Below are 19,876 nucleotides of genomic sequence, written 5' to 3' on the forward strand. Positions count from 1 at the left end.
AGTATAGAATACTATAAGGTTTTTGGTCAAATTTTTGAACGACATACTGTACGTTTTGGTCACATTCTTGATGACATATTCTACTGTGATGTTTTGGTCACATTTTTGACAAAATACTACATTCTGTGGAAATTACTGTATGTCCATTCAGAAAAGTGAACAAATAAATAATGATCCAAAAGCAGCTGTCTTTTGTTTGTTTTTTTAATGAAGTGGTAAAAGAGAATATTTAAAAAAGGGTTTAACAGGGTCAGTCTATTTCACCTGAAAGGACTTAACTAGACGCCTGAGCCAACTTTTCTCACACACAAATGAGATGATTCATATTAAAGTTGATATGAGTTGACATCAGGTCAAATCAATAGTTGATATAAGGTTATTAGCGTGAAAATATAAGGTAAAGAACAATGTTGTCTCTACATTTCCCTCTTTGGCCATACTATGGCCATTATTTATTTACAAAATTTGTCACAGTATTACTTCACTTCATGAAATGACCACTAGAAATTAGCATAAGCTGTTTTTGTAGATCACAGACATTGGTATGTGAATGAGCAAGCATGGGGAAATTACTATTTACACTCAATGATCGAGGTCTTTATCAGGTTTCTCCATACCATGATAAGGTGGAAACCATTCAGGAGTAGGGAACAAATCTGGAGTGTCTGTTATCATGGATTGCTTTTAGTTTGCAAAAATGTCATTTGGTTTGTGGCTGATCTTTCAGTAGCTGTGACAATAAGACCTTTGACACAAGGAATATGAAATGTACTAACAGGGCAAACATGACTATAGAGACAATAAGTGCAGATACAACAGTCAAAACAAATGATTTCCATTTTTCAAACATTGATTCGAACCAGTCCATCATCCATGTGTCTTTTATAGCATTCCTTTTTAGTTCCTTGGTGAGTGTTTCTAGTTTGGACAATGTCTTTATGAACAACCATCTGGTGTCACTGAGCAAGGGATGAAAGTACATCATTTTCTGTTGGCGCTTTTGAGTTCTGCAATTCTGCAGAGACAGGTAGCATTTGCGGTGTCGCGTATGCAGTGTCGCAAGAGACAAAAGATGCTATCTACTGCTATGGGATCACCAAAGTGGGTAAATTTTACAATTGCATTGAACATTCAGTTTCCCCTTCTAAATGTCACTTGGGTGAGTAAAATTGCTTGTCAGAATAACGCGGAATGGGTATTTAAACGATTGCACACAGTTGTAATAGGACCCCAAATTTGGTGACACCAGAGAACTGGTGCAAATAGTGCTGACTGTTGGGTAACAGAGCTTTGAGTTAAATTAAATATAGTCAGAAACATGAGAGAAGTTGCCTTTTTCGAGTTAAGTTAGTGAGCTGCCATCAGAATGTGGCCATCTAATACAAACCTAACAGCTATAACTAGAAAATGCATTTCCTGTGGAACATGCGTGTGGATGCTTAAAGTTGAAATGAGTTTAAAATAAAGAAGAAGAAGAATAAAGAAATATATTCCAAACTGCTGGAACTAAACTAAAGAGGCTAAGTTCAATACTTTGAGGCTGAACTGCTTCCTGTATAAATGTAGTTAAATGTTGAGAAGATCATTCTGTCAGGTGAAGTAGGCCATTATGTCAGCTACAAATATCTATCAGAATGTAGTACTTCCTGTATAGATGGAGTTACATATGGCGAAGGTCATTCTGTCAGGTGCAGTAGGCCATTTTGTTAGGTACAAAGATCAATCAAAGCGGAATACTTCCTGTATAAAAATTGTTAAATGTGGCATAGGTCATTCTGTTAGGTGGAGTAGGTCATTGTGTCAGGTACAAATGTCCATCAGAATGTACTTTTTCTTGTGTAAATGTAGTTTATTATGGAGTAAGTCATAATCTCGGGTACAAATGTCCATCAGTATGGATTACCACCTCTATAAATGTAACGAAATGTGGCATTGGTCATTCTGTCAAGTGCAGTAGGTCATTCGGTCAGGTACAAAGATCTATCAGAATGGACTACTTCCTGTGTAAATGTAGTTACATGTTGTAGGTCATTCTGTCAGGTGGAGAAGGTGAGTATGTCAGGTACAAATATCTTTCAGAGAGGACTGTGTCCTATGTAAATGAAGTTAAATGTGGTGTAGGTCATTCTATCAGGTGCAGTGGATCACTCTTTCAAATACAAATATCTATGAGAGTGGACTAATTCTTTTATAAATGTAGTTTATTGTGGCCTAGGTCATTCTGTCATATGAAATAGATAATTCTGTCAACTACAAATATCCTTCAGAGTAGATTGCTTCCTGTACACATGTGGATAGTGTGGCTGCTGAAATCATCCACACTATTGTTATCCAAATCTTTAGTTTCTTTTTTTTCAACCTTTTTAATTAACATCAGCTTCTTCATTTGACAGTTTAACTGGTAGCTTATTTAGTTTAAAGCAGTTCAGCTTTCATTTTTGCCGATCTTTCAGATATTTCCGGCAATGTGTAAAATATTTCACCATTTCCAGCCATAGTTTTGAATTCATTTCAGCTTTTAGCATCCACACCAATGTGCTGCAGGAAATGCGTTTTCTAGTTCTAACTGTGTTGTTCAGGACCTGTCACCAGGAGTTTTCAATGTAGCCTGAAGGTGGGACTACGCGCTTCAATCTGTATTGTGTATTCTGTGTTTAGGTCGTGGTGGTATGTGAATCACATGTGTAACAGTCATGAGTAAGAATGACAAGACAGACAAGAAGGAGGACCTGAGACCAGGGTCTGGAGGATCTGGGTTCCATCGCTGATCCCGCATTGGTGACACAGTTGTCTGCTTGCGTCACTTAGGTGGTAGCTTGGCACGCTACTTGTAGGAGGAGGGCGCTGTTTCACCCCTCGCTCATTGCATTGTTTCGTTGTTGTCCTCAGACAGTATGTCAAAACTGTCACCCTAAATCTTTTCCTGGAGTGTGCATTCGTCACCTTAGGAGCAGCGATCCGCCTTCACTCCTGACGATTCCTCAATGCGTTGTGGTGATTTTTTTTGATAATGTATTTGGCAGGTGAGTGAAGGGCCCTGTGCCGTTGTATGATTCTGGGACGAGTTTGGAATGGCTGGTATGGACCCAAGTAGCCGTTCCTGCAACCTCCACAGCTGCTTCTGTGGATAGCAGCACCAGGAATGGACGTGATATTGCCTCTGTTTCCAGCGACGCCTTCTGTGGTCTCCAGTGACCACCCAATCACCTGGCTTTTGGTCCTGAAGCACAGCAGTGGCTGCTGAGGGTAGGACGCCTTTCACCTGAGAATTCAATGCTAAAAAAGTAGAAAACAGGTTGGCACAATATCATAGCATTCCATCACCACATGAGGTTGTAACTGGAACTGAATGTCTGATTGGACCTATTTCATTCTGGGGAGGCCTCCTGAACATAATTTCAGTCGGGTTGGGCTGTTTGTTTCATACGCGAGTGTGCATGTAAAAAAGCACTGGCAGAAGTGTTTTACTTAACAGCCCGGTTTCATCGCAACCTTTCGCCAGTTATGTCAACAATAACAAGACAGAATTTCTTTTCTACAACATAAAATGGTCAAATGGTTTATGCATTGTTGGCTGCACAAACCATACATTTCCTGAAAAAATCTTGTGGAAAAAAAATGTGTGCAAAAACTAAAAAATCTGAATAATCCCTGTGTGTACAATGCAGAGTTAATAGCAGTACATATTCCCCCTTTTGCACCAGATTATGACCGGAGAGCACTTTCCTCTGGAGTAGAGAGTGATTTGAGAACAGACTGGGTTAACTTTGGTGTAGAGGTTAACTTTAGTGGGTGTGTTTAGCAAGACACAGTGGAGCAAATCTTGAACCATAGACATCAGCAGCTTTAGCAGTCACATAAGCAGCAGCATTTCCTGTAAAAAAGGGGTTAGATCTGTTAGCGTGAGCATCAAATTTGACTACAGAGATGGAGGCAGGGAGCGAAATGGCAGTCTGCAGGCCCAATACGTGATGCAACCACAGCCTTTTCTGCTGCAGCCACAGTTCAAATACACAGAGGGAGTCCAACTGCAACAGGATCATGGTTAATTGAAAATTAAACATCAGGCCTTTGTTTACCCCATCATTTTGTGTCAAAATAGATGTTATGTAATTGTCCTTTATGTCAACAAAGTGAGTAAAAGGTAGGTCAGGTTTAGGCAGTCGAAGGGTCAGTCTGTAGAGAGCCTTTAAGTCAGTCAAGGCTCTGTCAGTTTCGTCAGTTCAGTTTGCTTTGCACACTGGGATTTTTACCATTAATGATGGAAGAGAGAGGTGTATCTCTTTCTGAGTAATTTGGAATCAGCTGTCTACAGTATGATTTCATACCTAAGAAACTCATAATTTGTTTTTGGTAATAGCTTTTGAAATAGTTTGGTTGGTTATGCATTCGGGAGAGAGAGATTTACCCTCTGTAGTGATCACGTCCCAAAAAGGTCAAGTGCTGTTGAACCCATTTCAATTTGCTCGAACTAGTTTTGTGACCATTATTTGCCAAGTGTTGCAAAAGTTTTAATGTATTTGTCTCACAGGCCTCTTCAGTGGTTAACAGATCATTAAATCATTAAAAATTTTGTTGAAGTGCACTTCCACCTGGCAAAATCAGGCTTTCCAGGTTTTCTTTTAATGCTGCATTTTCAATTGCTGAACTTTCACAGAAGCCCATAGCTAAATGGGTGAAGATGGATTCTTGTTGTTGATGTTGTTTATGACAGAAAACAAGAACCAGTACTGGGAATCTTTGTGCACGGGAATACTGATAAACACATTTGCCAAACCAACAATGGAAAATTGTGTGGCGTTGTGTGTTATCACCAACAAAATTGTGTGTGGATTTGTAATTAACAACACACATGGATGGATAGAGACATTTACCACAAGTAAATATTGGACAAAATGCCACTGCGTTCTCTGAACGGTATCATGAATTGTCTATACAGGAAAAATGGGTGAGCATACAGGGAAGAATAGAGAAGGAACAAAAAAAAAGTCATAGTATGTCCCAAAATATGTCACAAAAATATCATGGTCTTGTACTGCTCCTGAATGTGACATAAAATGCATGTTTTTTATTTTTATCATCTTCGGTCAATTGCAATACTTTCTCTTTTAATAATTCATGTTTGATTCAGTACTTAGCAAGTGCATCAAACTGTGCCCCCCTAACAAGGGTCTGTCAGGGAAGGAATGACAACTTCCTAACAAGTACAAGTTTTCCACATTGGTTTGTTTCTCTGGTTAAAGTGTGGACAATTGTATCTGCAACAAATTTGGAACATTATGTCATGTAATGATGTCTGAAATGGGTGACAGTGTGCTGTATTTGCTCAGTGTTGCCTGTGCGTGTGCCTCTCAGTGTGAGCGTCTGACTTTTACTCTCTGACAAATGAAAAGTGCATTAGAGAAGACAGTTTCCCACCTCTGGATGACCTTAAGACAATTTCTTTTTCTATTCGTAAAGCTTCCCTCTCTTATTCCTTAACTTTCTCTGTCCCCGTTTTCCCTTATTTCTCCAAGTAAAGAAAGAGCTCAGTGTTATCACACATACCGACTTTAAGAGTGTGAAAGTGCTGTGGATATGAGAGACAAAATTCAAGTAAGAAGAGAAACAGAAGGAGTGTAACAGAGAAGTAATGTAGGTTGTTTTTTATTGTTTTTTGCTGATGATTATTTTGATATATTTGTGGCTATTTTGGTGTCGCGGTTTTTGTTGAGTGAATATTTCTGAAAAAGGAGTAGTCTTTATTTCTCTATATTTGTTTAAAAGAACACTCTCTGGGGGCAACAGACACATTAGACACATTGGATTCTATTATAATCATCCTCATAAACCATATGCATCTTTTTGTGTGTCATATGTTTTATTTGCGTTTGTGACTCTTGGATAAATAATATTTAAATACAGATGGCAGACCACACAAAAATGGTTTAATTAATCTTAAATTTCAGCATGCAAGGATGAGAAACTCGAGGCCTCCCACTGCTGATATGTGGAATGTGTGACAATCACCCACGTCTTCCTTGTTGTGATGGCAAAATGGTAGCAGAATTCAATTAATCAAATGTGTCATTGTCTATGAAGGCTGTTTACACAATCTGCCAGGGGCAATGAATTTCCCTTTGCTACTCCTGGCAACACAGCATACTGATGTGTGTGTGGGTGTGTGTGTACCTTGACTCCAAGGTACATACGGAGACCCAAAAGTGACAAAAGGCAAGAATACAGGTAATCATATGAGTCAAAAGTAGAAGTGATTACATCAATAAATAATGTCTATTGATACACATGTACATTCACGCATTAGTGCTACAACACTATGCGCTATATGGATAATTAACGTGAAATGCACAGGTGTAGTTTTATGACCAAAATGATCTGCAGCTAGAGAGCTAGCTCAGTATGATCAGTGCGATAAAAATTCACGTGCAATGCAAAAACATTAGGAAAGATAAAGCTTTACATTTCTTTTTACTCTCCATTTATTTATTTAATTATCTATTATTAGATATTACTTTTAGATGCATTTCTTAACATTGATTGATCTGATTATCTTTTGCCTTTTTTCAGTTTCAGGGCTCTGTAATTAAGCGCACATGATAGTGTGCATTAAGTGTGTAAGTGTGTAGTCCATGTAGATGGGGTAATATAGATATTAGTGTCATATACATTAAATATATGCTTGTAACATACATAAACTACATTTATTCATATTAATATGTCTATTGTTATTGTTCAATGTTATGTTTTTATTAATATTATTGTAGCTGTTTCTCTCCCTCCCTCTTGTCCTCTCACTAACGCTCCCTCTGTCGTCGGTGGCTCTTCTGGAGCTTAGATGGGACAGTCCCAGAACTACAGGCATTGTGTGTGCTTGTGTATGCATTTGTGTGTTTGTGTGCAAAGGTCAGTCATGTCCCTGTGGCTCCTGAGTAGAGGAACCACAGGGACAGAGGGTTTTAAGGAAGAATTAACTTTTTCATTCAGAATTAGAAGTCAGCCTCAGCTATGCATGTGTGTGTATGTGTGTATTTGTGTCCTACACACTACTCTCTCTCTCTCTCTTTGCCTCCTTCTCTTGATCTCAGTCACAGAGTTATAACAGCTTGTCTCTGAAAAGAGTTTGAAATAAAAACTCATTCCACCTCCGACAGCTTCAGTAAAAATAATTAGCACTAGATTGTTAATTTTGTATATTAACATCAATATAAGTTCACCTCTGTGGTGAATGACTTTGAGACAGACTGCAGCCAGAAATGAGCGACAGTGCTGAGCTTTTAGCAGGCGAACATTTCATATAGGTAAGAGAACTGCTACTGCTGCTCTTTAAATCTGCGCTGAAATGATTAATTGTGTTAAATGTTGATAGGTATATCTACAACTATTGACTTATACAGTGAATATCTTATAATCTGTATCACTGATGACTGTCACACTATGTACATGCTGACAGGGACTTTTATGTATGTAACAAACACACACCTCCCTTGAAACACCTTGATCTCTGACATGATTTAATCATGACACATTAAAATAAGTTAGTCTTTAAAAGATATGGATGACCTGATTGACAAATTCCTGCTATTTGTCCTTATCAGCGGACGAATAATTCAATATGAAATAGCCGACTTTCTCTGACTGACTGTGAAAGGTCATTTTTTGGTGTCGGTTTGTGGGTAAATATGGAGCCGTAAACAGCGGCATAGCTGCATGTCACTGATAGTAGCGTATTTACATTGCGAGATATGGCTCACCTTTTCTCCTATTTGTAATTCCCAACTCCAAATCTTTATCTGTAACACTTTGCTCTCTGAGAGACAGATAGGGAGATGCAGGGAGGGATGAGATATGACAGAAATGGGTGAAAATTGAAAACGAATGGGGTGTGAGAAAAAAATATCAGAGTCATGCAGGTGACAAAAATCGTTCAGTCAAATAAAATTATAAACAGTTTACATAAGCCTCAGGTCCATTTCTTACTTTTAGCCCTACCCTTCATTGATAAGTGCCACCTTGCCTCCTTGTAACAAAGATATAATGAGTAGTGAATAAAATCATCCCCTACAATAAGACACACCATCGGTAGCTGGCAACAATACGTTTAAATTAAACCGACCAGAAAAGTTTTGCTGGACACTGTGGTGCCGTCTTCTGCTGTGATGATTTCTCTTGCGTGGGCTAAGGGCATCATTTTGTGGTTGTCTGTTCAGCATTTTCTTACAACTTAATGTTATTGATCGAACCAACACGCGATCGAATAAAAAAGAACAAAGCTTTATCACTAGACCACTAGTGATGCTCTGTATGCTAACTTCAGCAAGCCATGCTCCCACCCTGCCAGTTTGCACTGATATAAGAGAAGCGGTAACAAGTGCAAAAACCTTCCTGCTGGACTTTAGTTAAATTTTGGTTGACAGGATATGGCAAAAATATGTCAAAATGCAGAATTATCATTCACAAATCAGCAATAACAATGGAGCATTAGTTAGCTAACTAGTTAGCTACCCATACTAATGATTTATTATTCTTGTTATAAAGAAAAGGAACATTGTGAGTGTGTGGTAAGGCAGAGAGGACACAGAACAGAGCGTAGCCCCATTTATCATATTGCAAAGACAAATAAAGTTTTCTTTAACTTAAGTGGTCCTAACTGAAATACATTTTTTTCTTGTGCCACCATCTTTCCAAAGATTTCTCATCACATGTGGTTCGAAGTGTGCCTCCGTTTGGAGGACCATGCGGCTGTAGCACTTCACCCTACGCTTCTGTCCTAACAAAATTTGGACACCCAACCTATAAACATGAATGCCCAAAACGGAGGGCTGAGGCTAAGTAGTAGAGGCTAGGGTGTATTGGGTTTGGGCCTGAGTGTGCCTGAACATCCTTGCTAGAAAACTATATTCTTTCGATAATTTTAGAACTTCACTGTATTTTGTGGAGAAAAGCTGCTGTAGTTTTTCAATTATCTCGCTGAGCACTTCACGACCCCTGTGGGACGGATTTGAGAGAACTCTTTGAATATGTCCTCCATCTGACGTCCTCCCTCTTATGTTAGTGCTCTGCCAAATTGAAATGAATGTACCATCAATGTACTTTGGGAATGCTATGGCTCCCAATTAGCTTACCTAAAGCTGTTTGGAGGTTTAGAGATTGCATTAGAGGTGCTCTTACGTTAACATAATTTTAAAGTACATTAAAAACACCGCTTTTCTTTATTTGATTAAAACATTTTATTGTGTTTTGGTGTTTAATTAGATTTAATTGTTCTAATTGTTTGTATATGTGTGCTGAAATACCTTTAATGTTCTTTGCTTTTCTCTCCAGCACACTGTATTTCCCTTGGTATAAAATGTGTTGTATTTCCTGGGTACATAAGATGCTTTAAGTGGCTATTATATTAGAGATTAGTCCTAACTTTTCAGACAGCGATATTCATTTTTTGATTAAAAGTTCTGCTTTGGGAAGTTTTGCGGCTTACCTCAAATACTGTACGTTGGCTGAGGAGCATCATACTGTATAATGAATAAAAACTGTGTCGCTAGTCATATCAAAATTTAGCAGACATACGCTGACAATAGGAAAATGAAGGGATAGGAAACTCAGTAGGAGAAAGTGGGCTGGAGAGGGAAAGAAAGAGAGGGAGAATATTGCAGAGGAGGATGAAAGAGCAGGAAAGACAAAAAAAAAAGGGAAATATCAATGCGAGGAGACAACAAAGACAAGACAGCAGGAATTAGAAACTGAATGACACAAAAATAGTGCAGAAAGATAAAACAATAAGAAAATGACAAGAACAATGAAGGAAAATGATACATTGAGGCTGAAAAGAAGACAGCTGGATTGTACGAGTGGGTGGTGGACTGCATGGAAAAAGACAAAACAAGGAAGCAGTAAACATGTAATCCCTTGAGAAGTTTGTACATTCCTTGGGGGTAATCAATAAGAAATATAAATTTGGTCATGGTTACAGGTCACCAGAGATGGATGCAGACAACATACAGAAGAAAAAAAGAGTATAAGGAGTCATTAAAGAGAGGATAAGGGGAAGTCACCGGTGTGGTTATCATGTGGCGGATGTCTGCCTGTCACGGTCGGCTGGTGAATGGTATTGATGCTCTCATGCGCTCACTCTCTGCAGCTTGCAGACGGAGACACAATCTTGTCATGTGCCAACATATTGCATGTTGGCGCTCAAGCATATGGACTGCTAATGCCATCCCTTGCTCCGGGAAATAATATTATCAAGACGGGAGGAGCAGGGAGGACGTGAAATGAAAAAGAGAGAGCAGAAGGAGGAGGTGAGAAAGGCTGTGAGGGGTGAGAGGTATGAAAGAGAGAGGGCGTGCAGAAGATGAGGTAGAAAGACATACAGGTGAGAGAAGGGGAGATGAGAGGTTGGGAGCGGGAAAAGAAAAGGGAGAGAGAGATAAGCCGAGCTGTGACAGTATGTTGAATTATAAATGTGCTGAAGCATGGTCTCATACTCTGAGCTCGCTCTGCCTGTAGTGTGGGTGAGTCAATGATGCAATCAGACATGCAGAACACACACACACACACACACACACACACACACACACACACACACACACACACACACACACACACACACACACACACACACACACAAAGCTGTAACAAAACTACTATCATGTTGTGAAAAGGTTTTATACTTGAGGCAGAGTATTGAAAGTTCCCCAAAAGCTGATATTAACCTCTCATTGAAGTAAGGGTGGTTACATTCAGGGGTTAATATAGTGCAATTTTACATGGGACCAGTTCATATAGGGTGACGTCTGGTCATGTATGACACTTTTTTTGTAGATTACCAAGAAAACCACCTCTTAATGTCCTCCCTATTGCCATATGCCTTTTGTCCTCTGGGGTCAAAAATGACCCCGCCTGGTTTGACTGTTATTTAAAGCATATTGTTTAAGTTGTCAATCAATTCTGTGTTACACCTTTAGTCTTACTTCAGTCTAACCTATTACCACACATTTTTCCCTTTGTTTTGGAATTTAGGGCCAACAGACCTTGTTTACATAAGTATAAAAACACATATTTTGATGGCAAAAGAATTAATTTGGGGTCAGAATGACGCCAAGGACAACACAACGGTTAAACTCTGCATACTACTTTTAGTGTTACTTTTAGAGCATGTTCGAGTTCTCTGATATTTCTGTGAAGTAAATTTGTTAAGTAAAATAATATAATTATATATTCTTCTTCCTCCTTCTCTTTTTCATTTCTCCTTCACCAGGCTCGAAATCTTCCCTTTATCTAAGGCAATAAGTTTAACAAAAAGAGCACTTATCCACTAACCGAGCCACAACACACTTCATTCATTCATTATTTCTACCTTCTGTGTTTGCAGGTTTCACAAAGGTTAAGTGTTTTTTGCTACTGTGTGCAGTTCATCTGCCCTTTGACACTGTGCATTGTATGAAAAGCATATAACAGCATTGTTTCCAATATTTTTCATTAGAGAACACCACAGTTTTAGCTGATTCTTTATTCAATAATTCTCACTACATCGCAGATTTTGAGTACTTTCTCAAAGTTTAGACAATATGGTTCAACTTGCTGCAACTGAAGGCATACTAATAGGAGTAGACGAAACTAAGGGTGTTTGTAACACATAGACAATACTACAGTCAGTCAATGAAGCAGCCTGAAAAGGGAATAAGAAAACATTCCCCGCATTTACATTTTACTCTGCATTTTTCTGATTGTTTGTTTGTATATTTGGTGACCTTTGCTAAACAGGTATTTTGCACCAGCTTTATTTGCAACCATTTCTACAGCATTTCCACTGCATGGTACAGCACGCAGTCTGGTTTTACATGAGCAAAAAATGTGGTAGCCCCATTTAGTCCCTGATAGGCTCACCACACTTCCTTTTATTGTGGAAGCTACACAGTGCATTTTTTTGCAGCTTGCTCTGTGTGTCTTAAATTGTTGTCCACGCAACCATTGAATCACCTGTTGTTAGTTTAACCACTATTTTGCTGTGAGGTAAACTCACAGATCTGCCAGGTGGAGGGCACTTGCTCTGGCTCTGATTAAGGGCAAGAGGTTGTTCCTAAATGGTATGTTGGTAACCGAGAATCTGAGATCTGTTTGGGTATATGAGACCCTCGGTAAGATGAGGAATCAAAAGGGTATCACCAGCTGGTCCAGGATCTTCGCCTGGGTGATGGTCGGTTAAAGGCTTTTTTTTCGGAAGAGTCGGGGGCATCAATCGCAAGGCCTATATATGATTGGTAAAACATCAGAGAGTAATTGAGTTTATAATTTGTAAGGTACAATAAACGTTAGCTAATGTTAGCTTGTTGTCATCACCAACACAGCAGGCCCGCCTCTCAATTCATCCAATTGGACAATGTGAAAAGTTTTTACAACTCAAGGCATTTAGGGTCCTCATTCAAAAACAAAAGATGCATTGGGCGAAAAACATGAGGTGCATAGAGCTTGTGAGGCCTTTAGCAACATAAAAGCAGCAAGGAAAATAGTTCACTCTCAATGAAAATGATTACAAAAAGTCACCCCAGGCTGCTAAAACACACACGGCCTACCTGGTACTTTTTTGGTACCACCTCGGTTGAGGTTTTAAGCAAACTGAGCCAACATCAGAAGGTGGACTTAAAACACTGCAGACCACTGATTGGTCAGAGAGAACAGTAACTGCGACACAGGATGCAAATTTTTCAAATCCTGGATAGCACAGGAATGACCCGCACTACTCTCCCGATGATTTGCTAGAACCTATTGTTTTCACCAGTTGGACCATGCCTTTGCTATACTAGGAAACGCATATTCAATTATCTCACACATCCGTGCCTGTTGCACGTGGAAAGTGGCTTTTGACTTCACACTCTTACACCAAAAGAACTGACAAAGGGTCACCATTTGATGAGTTCAGGGTGGTTAGGGTTGCCCACCCCTGTGACAATTGTTATGGGGCCATTATGAAATTCTACCCACATGGGCCCCATAGACGTATATATGCTGTCAGCTGAGAATCCCACCTACACTGAGCGGGGGAACTGTCCGCGGTGGAAAACAATATAGAGAAATAGACCTGATTCCAAATGTGAGTTGAGTCAAGTCTAGTCAGCCCATGCAGTGGAAATGAGGCATTAAAAATAGACCCTACATAAACCCCTGTAAATACATTAGATACAAGGTTGTGAATTTGTAGGCAATAACGTTAACTAACAGACATACATGTATGTTCATGTAAAATGCTTTTCAGAATTCTACTCCTAAAATGACATCATCTCAACTTTGAAGTTCATTAATGGGCCTGATTTTACTTTGAGGACCAGTGAAACAACTTAACTATTTGAACTCTTGCACCAGACAAATATGAGTCAGCCTTTAATGGTATGTAGGATGGCGTGTTGAAAAATTATATACACAACATTGGCTCTGACATTTCCGCCTAAGCTATTCATCTTTCAGAGAGTCTGTCATGGTGTAATGGATTTTTTCTCAGCTTTGGTCAATTAGAAAACAGAGGACATGGAGAAAGGAGGAGAAACAGACGCACCAAGATGGAGAGGGAGATGAAAGGAGACAAATGTGGACATGGAGATGTGGAGATGGAGAAAGAGATAGACTGAGATATGGAGAGGTACAAAGAGATAAACAAGAGTCAGTAAAGATAGACAAGATAGAAGAGAATAGGCAAAAGGGGAAATGGTGAGAGGGACAGTGAAGAGGGGACGATGAAAATTAAGTGACTAAAAAAGAAAGACAGAGGAAGAGTTAAAAATAGATGAATTTGAACTGATGTATGAAAGAGGAGAGGAAGCTTAACAAGAACAGAGCAAGAGAGTGAAAAGCATTGTGATAGGGAGGTCAAAAGCAGAAGAAGTTAAGACGTCAGTGTTTGGGTCTGATATTTAATCTGACCCAGACATCATTAATCACAGTGGGGCCAGCTTGTGGTGAATATAGCCCTGATAGTGGTAAGAAAAGTTAGACAGGAAAACAGAGGAGGAGTCATAGACACACTTTTATGTTTCTGCTGACTCACAGCAACTAAAATGGGAAGGTTTTTATGATGGATGCAGAAATGGTCATGCACAAGCACACAAACTGACAGTGTGTAAACGTGCAGACATACAAAGCCAGGTGCAAAAACAAGCCCATAAGTAGCTATTAACACTGAGATGCAAATACAGTGCAACACACTCTGAAATGTTTTTTTTCCACACACACTGCACAGCAGGGTAGCTTCTCTGCAGTGTCTCTGGACAGAATGGAGCTGGAACTACGATGTAATTAGGTCTTGCTTGGTCAGGACTTTTATTGGTGGCTGGGGACTTGTCTGGAGTAAAAAACCATAACTTTTTGCTGAATACCATTTGACAGGGAGCTGAGGCATCATGGCTGATATTGTCCATAAAGAGAGAAAGTGTAAGGAGTTTTAAAATGCAAGAAAGTAACCTGTAACATGCACAAATGATTTCAGAGGCAGATGTAAATAGCAGCCACAGTTAGCATTTAGAGTTTTATGGAGATTAGGGAAATAGCAGCATGCTCATAAAAGTCATATTCATATTATAAACAGCTTCTGCGTCCTTTGGCATTATTATGTAGGTGGTGTTTTATGGCAGCTCTGCAAGGATGTCAGGGGTTTCTTGTTTCAACGCCAAACACTTATTTGAGGAATACTTTTTCAAACAGCAAAATGTCTTTGTGAGGTCCTTTTCCATAGCAAAGTTGTATCAAATTTGTAGACAAAAAGCTAACAAGATTAAACACTACTACTTGGAAAAGCTGCACGTAAAGATACTTTTGCATTGGCTTGCAATTTATTTCTCGTACCAAATGCCATTTCCTCCTTGCACACAGGCGTTCTGATTCTGATTTAACCAATAGCACAGTGATGCACCTTCATTGTTAGCCTTTCATCTTGTAGCTTTCTTTTTGAATATTATTCTCTTTCTGCAGTTGTACATTCATATTGCACTGCACCCTCGACCTCCCCATTACCGACTAGTCTTTACAGCTTTATCAGCTTCATTAGCCTCGTCATCCAATCGGTCTCAGTGGAGTTACCGGGAATGACAACAACCAGTGTCTTAACTCCATGAGGTATTTATCTTGCTGCTGCTTCTCAGGGTCGACACCCCTTGATTACAAAATCCCCCTTTAGAGTCTAATTGCTAAAGACTTTCCATGAAATCAAAATCATCACATTTCACTGGGTAATCTGAACACCTGCAACTTGTATAACCAGCCTGTTCTTATTCCGAACTTGTCAAATAGTGCCGCTCTGTCAGTGCTTTTCGAGTGTGACACCAAAAGCCACCTTTCACGCCCATATGCAATGCTAATGGATGTGTCAGATGATAAGGCGGTCGGACAAAACCGGTGGCATTGTTATCAAATGCTGGCTAACAGCTGGATGGCAGTGGGTGCATCCACATGCAACACATGCGGGCGGCATCACCTGACAAAAAAGCCAGACGAAACCAATCACGTGCTTATAAGGTGCTCAGGTGGATTGATCCCACAAACAACCAACTTTCGTGTGGGAGTTTAGAGTTCGCTTCCTGTGTGGATGTGTTTGTGTGGGCTTTTTAGAATTTTAATAATTATCTTTACCTAATTCACCGACCCCCCCGACTGCATGCTAGCATGCTCACAAAGACAGTGCTAACTTGCTAATGTTTAGCTAGTTGTGTTTACCCGAGTAAACCTAAGTTAAATAAGGCTGATGGGACTGTCATTAGTTGGCTCTAGCTAGAGTTTGGTCAATGACGTGGAACATTTGTACTTGCTCAGTCGTCAATTAGATAAATTAAAGAATAAGTCGATGAACTTCAGTTGTCCTTACTTGAATATATGTTTATTACAACAAAAATCTGATGTCAGTGAAGATCTTGTTACAACATGTATACAGGACACAGATATACTAAACACTTCCTGTTTCATTACACATGCTGAGCTTTTTACAGTTTGTCCCAAATCATACAGAATAATATATAATCTCACCATCAGGGAGAAGATAAAACAATGTTGTGAACCCCTTGGACCAGACAACTCCCCATGGATCATAATTTAAATGGGTAAAAGACTCTCTTTGACTACACCCTGTAGACAGTGCAAGGAGGTTCATAAGTCATACAGGCATTAATCAAACCATTTCAAATCAATTTAAAGTGGTTAATGTAATAATCAAAATTTAAATAGCTAAGCAAAATGTTAGAACCTCAATCACTGATGAGTTTTCTTCTAAGAAAAACACTTTAATTAAGAGAATTCGAACCCAAAAGATATTTGCAGCAGATTAGCATTCTCACACTTCTGTCTGTGTTGACCTAACAACTGAGAACGTCTCCCAATATACAAAGGTGGTAGTACACCCACCTCGAACATACTGTGCAAATCAAATGAATCAAACAACACTTAAAAAGAAGCCACAGGTATATCAGACTGATCCTTCATGAAATTCTCCACATCGCGGTCCCAGCACTCCTGACTCTTCTCAGGCAGCTGCCTGTTCCTGCAAGTTCAATTGAAAGCAGCATCAATGACAAAAGACAACACAACAAAACTGCATACTCAATGCAACTAGAGGCTTATTCAAAGTTTCTGGAGCTCCAATAAATTAGTGACCTGAATAGTCTGCTAAACAGCATTTTGTTTATTCACATTTACTAATGTCAAATATTTCATTTAATACAATTTGCTCCTATTCTATGATCCTGGCATGCGGCGCACATGGTAAGAGAATGCAAAGAAAATAATTCTTTATTTACTTACCCAGTGTCTGTCTCTGTCGAGATCCTGCCGACGACACCAATTTGATGTGGAAAACTTGTACTCGGGTTAGTCTTCACTCAGATAAATAGAAGACTCCTGATGATGCATCGTAACTAGCTGACACTTTCAGAGACACACTCTCAGCACGGCTTTGAAGATGGCATTGACAGTCATATGCGCCATTAATTGAGGTATGAAGCTGAAGATTCATGACCATAACTAAACTAAAGGGAGCATGAAATAAACCATCTGTGTGCCTGTATATAAGATCTGAAAATACAGCGACCTGGCACTGCAAAGAAAAAAACATAACCTTAAAAATGTTTATTCCCCCAGCACAGCAAGGGGCATCAAATGGCAAATTCCGGTCAGGCAGGTGAGCACATCTCTTTGAGGATAAAATGACCTTGGTCTGTGTGAAACATCAAGCACTTTCTCTCAGGCAGTTCACAGCCTCAAACAAGCTTACCAGTCAAATTGTTATGTTAAGGTTAAAGGAGGTTAAAGTGTTTGCAGATCTGAGTGAAGTAGAGGAGAAAAGGCTTGACTCAGGGAAAAAAAAGGCCCAACGATATCATAAATGACTCGATAGTGTGTCGACAACTATTACTGTTTCCTTTACAGACATCCACATTGCACCGTATTATAAATTGACTTCGTAATTCCATAACTTTTTTTTTTTTTTTTTTTTCAGGTAACTTTTTTTTTTTTTTTGCATACCTTTAGTTTATCTGATAATGTCATTAAAATCTGGATTCTGTTTTATTTCTCACTTTTGTTTAAAGAAAAGGAGCACAACATACAATGACAACTGGATTACTGTTGAATAATCAAACAGATAAAGAGAAAAAACAGTGTTGGAATATTAACACAGAACTTGCTATGATTAGAAATATAGTTAAAATCAAGTTCAACACTAGACATGTCCAAACTCAAAAAAGTTCTGTAATATTTTTATGGATGCAAAGTTAAGAGAAGTAGGGTCTTGCTAAGGTTAATGAAAGCAAGTCAGCATTACTTTATTGAAGAAAAGTTTAGGCATTAAAGTTTTCTTAATTAAAGTTACATCCTTTCACAGAATGCAGGATTGGCAGTGGGAGTAAGTCATGAAGTTCATAATGAGGCAAAGGGGAGAAAAAGGTGATCTTTTTTCGGAGAGGAGGCTAATAAGGTTGTGTCAATTAAGACTGACACAGTGTTTCCTGAAAAGAAATAGCTGGGGTTTGACTTTCTATAGCCCATTATGAAACACAATTCTATGTTACTCATGTAATGGAGTAGTCCAGGCTGACTTTCTGTAAATACCTGAGAGTTGTACATGAGACATTCAAACATGCACTGTACTGTAGTAATGTATTTAACCCTGTGTGCTGTTTCTGTCATAGCAAACCTCTGTCTGCACTTGCAGAAACCTCATTAGGAGATTATATTTGATATGCACAAGGTCTTAAGTTCATGCTTGTCCTCCCACTCAGTAACACTCGGTCACATCCTTGAGAATCTATGTGCTTGATATGATCTGACAAAAATCTCAAAAGAATTGCATTTAGGTAGATCCACAGGATGAACTGATCCCTGTGGAGGCATTGGTTCTTCTGACAGGTTTGCAACAACCTATGTGATTATAAATTCTTGTCATCTTATTTATAGGAGTGTTAACTCTAATAACAAACAGATACCATATGTAGACACCCCCACCCCCGCCTTAGATCTTGCTCTATGTTTTTGTTGTGAGCTTCTTCATTAATAAGCCAGTAAAGCTCAGCAGAGGATGGATGCACTATTAACATCTGTTATTAAATGACCCACTGAGTTTCACTGCTTGTGGACTCACTCCACAAGAGCTGTCCAATTTCCTCTCTAGATGCCAACTCTTTTTTATTGAACATAAAGTCGGGTATCAAAGCTATCACCCCAACGACTTATTGTATCTGCCTACAGCAGTAATGTGAGCAGCTTTTAAACCCATTCTCAGTTGTTTTCACCTGGATGTTGGCCCAGTGAAGAAAAAAAGATATCAAGATATACATTGATGATTGGATCCACAATCTCCAAAAGTCTGCGTAATAGCTCATTCCTCTGAGCTACTGACTCTATCAACAGCTTAGCCTGTTGGAGATCGTTTCAATTTCCTCTTAGCCTAGGTTGTCAACACTGCGATATTCCTGAGGGGGTGCTTCAACAAAGAACTTCTGACTCTCTGACTAGTTGGTAATCCTTTAAAGCTGTGAGAGATACATTTCCATCTAAGCCAAAGAATAATGCAGCACATCCCTATTCAATAAACAAAGAAATACTGTACTGCTACATACTGTACCAGAGACGTTGTACTTGTACACCAGAACTCGATGAGACCAGTGGTGAAATATAAAAAAGTACATTTACTCAAATACTATACTTAAGTATTAATTTGAGGTACTTTTACTTTACTTGAGTATTTTCTTGTCATGCCGCTTTATACTTCTACTCCACTACATTTCTGGTGAAATATTGTGCTTTTTACTTCACTACATTTATCAGACAGCCGTAGTTACAGTACAAATTAAGATTTTCACATTAAAAACATCACAAGAGTTCATATATATGATGTTTTGTTATAAATTAAATTACCAAACAGTTTCTACAAGTACAGATGTAACAATTAGTTGATCAATCAATCAATCAGTCAATTAACAGAAATTAATTGCCAACTACTTTGACAACTATTTAAGTCTTTCTAATTTTGTTTCATAGTTTTGAGTTTGCAATGTTTTTTTTTCTTTTATTAAAATGAGTTTGAGGGTACTTTATTCTCCTTGTTTATAATTTTGAGGTTTTTGTATGTTTTTTCCATTTTAATAATTTGGGGTCTGGAGTTATTTCTTCTTCTCTTCATAATTTGAGTTTGCAGGGGATTTTTTTTTGTTTGTTTGTTTGTTTTGTTTTTTTTGGGGGGGGGGTCTTTCTTTTTTGAAGTAAGTAAATCTTCCTGATTACACTTACTCTTACTTAATTATCATTTTCTATGCAGGACTTAAACTTGTAACAGCGTATTTCCACAGTGGGATATTAGTACTTTTACTTAAGGATCTGAATATTTCTTCCACCACTGGAAGAGACACTG

General features: G+C 38.8%; 1 long non-coding RNA gene across 1 annotated transcript in view; it reads right to left on the reverse strand.

The window, feature by feature from the left end:
• Window positions 1-223: 223 nt before the first annotated feature.
• The window catches only part of LOC148185886 (uncharacterized), a 64,542-nt gene continuing 44,889 nt past the window's right edge, over window positions 224-19,876 (reverse strand). The window contains exon 4 of the long non-coding RNA XR_015775513.1: window positions 224-3,262. This is a non-coding gene — a long non-coding RNA (uncharacterized LOC148185886). The remainder of the gene's footprint in view (window positions 3,263-19,876) is intronic.

The sequence above is a fragment of the Plectropomus leopardus genome, chromosome 22, assembly GCF_026936395.1.
Source record: "Plectropomus leopardus strain MGB_pleo_1.0 chromosome 22, ASM2693639v1, whole genome shotgun sequence".
NCBI classification, from domain to species: domain Eukaryota; kingdom Metazoa; phylum Chordata; class Actinopteri; order Perciformes; family Serranidae; genus Plectropomus; species Plectropomus leopardus.